Source organism: Rutidosis leptorrhynchoides, chromosome 2 (assembly GCF_046630445.1).
Source record: "Rutidosis leptorrhynchoides isolate AG116_Rl617_1_P2 chromosome 2, CSIRO_AGI_Rlap_v1, whole genome shotgun sequence".
Lineage (NCBI taxonomy): Eukaryota > Viridiplantae > Streptophyta > Magnoliopsida > Asterales > Asteraceae > Rutidosis > Rutidosis leptorrhynchoides.
The window spans coordinates 81,005,314-81,007,320 of NC_092334.1; positions in this window are offsets into that span (position 1 = coordinate 81,005,314).

Consider the following 2,007-nt stretch of genomic DNA (forward strand, 5'->3'; position numbering starts at 1 on the left):
AATATTTAAAATTCAATGTTTTCGACATCTGATGATTTCTACATATAGACAATCACCGTAAATAACAGTTTACAAGAATACTTCCGTTGACAATGCAGTCAAAATAAATACACGGTGATGATTTTGTGAATGCAATGCTTCCTCGAATAAAACATGTATGACTCCATGCACATGGTTTCTCTAACATATATTCAAACAGCGGAAGACTTCTAGGAACCTGAGAATAAACATGCTTTAAACGTCAACATAAAGTTGGTGAGATATAGGTTTAATGCTAGCAGCGTTATAAATATAGACCACAAGATTTCATATACATAAACGTTTTAATAAAAATATTCTAAGTGGTTGAGCACTTGATAACCATACTTAACATTTAATCAACGTCGCATATTCCCTTTATTATGAAATCTCACTACACTGTACCAAGTGTAGTCACCAAAACGAAGTACTGTGCAACCGTTGAATACTGGTCGTCCAGTCCGGTTGGGGTTGTCAGGCCCGATAGATCTATCAACAGGATTCGCGTTTACAATACCACATGTAAATAGTAGTTACCAAGCTACAGGGAAGTATGCCAGTGGTACAACTCAACGTAGAATATATTTTTTTATCACTTGTGTCCATAACGTAAATCATAAAATGCATGTATTCTCATCCCGAAATATTTAGAGTTTAAAAGTGGGACTATATACTCACTTTTTCCTTGAAGGTATTTAACTCGACTTGGTCTCCGATAGATATCACGAACCTAACCATATATATATAATATATCAACATATTTTCTTTTCAAGTAATCGTTACATATATATATATATATATATATATATATATATATATATATATATATATATATATATATATATATATATATATATACTTATAATACTTTTAATATTTTCTTAGTCCTTAGTTAGCAGTCCAATGTTAGTGGTCCACAATTAGTTGCTCAATAAAATAAATAAAGACCCCATCGTATTCGTATTGATCAGAATTAATCTCGACCCATGGTACCATGTTGTCAAATGACGTGTTGCGTACATAAAGTACCGTGTTGTCAAATGACGTGTTGCGTACAATCATGAGGTCTTATGATTAATCTTCTCGTGTTGTTTACGGGTGGTCCTGAAATATATAAAATCAAATCATAAGTAATTATATATAAAATATCATATTAATTAGAAAAGATATGATTAATTTACTTTATCTCCAAATATTTTCGTAGCTAAACTAGCTTCGGATACCCAATCTTGTTTTAGTCGTAGTTTCTTCATTACAACTCTGTTTTTGTTGGTTCAACTTGCCACTTCCTTGGATCGAGTCAAAATTTAAGAATATGAACTGAAAATACCTTAGTTTGTATTCGAAATCACAGGTTATAGGTCAAACTTTGGTAAAACTTATGAAAGTGATCATTTTTCATCATAAAAACAACATTTAATGATTATTTTTCTAAAAATACTTACACTTTGAGTTAAACCATGAAATTTTTATGTGTTAACATATTCATAAGAAATATCATTTTTCCAGAACATGAACTTCCAATTCAAAGTTCAAGATGGTTTTTTAATTATCCAACCCAAAACAGCCCCCGGTTGCACTCCGACGACGTAGATTCAGTTTTTAAGGTGTTCTTTGTAAAACCAAGTTATATCTTGTTAAGTTAGCATATCATTATGATATATTACAGGTCTTGAAGTGTTTTAAAAGTTAAGTTAGAAGGATCTATTTAGTTTGCAAACAAGTTTGAAATCATTCAAACTATGTTCTTGTTGTTAAAATTTTACAACATAAAATAAGATAGCTATATAATTATGAATCGAACAAGATTATGAACAAGGTTACTACCTCAAGTTACTTGGACAAAGTTACTGTAAGAGATAAGAAAAAATCTTGGAATCAAAGAGTGGTGGAGTTAGATCAAAAGGTTGGAAGTATACTTCTTCAAATGGGTGGTTATTTTGATATGTTCTTGAAAGAGTTTTCTTATGGTGTTTAAGGCTTGTAATT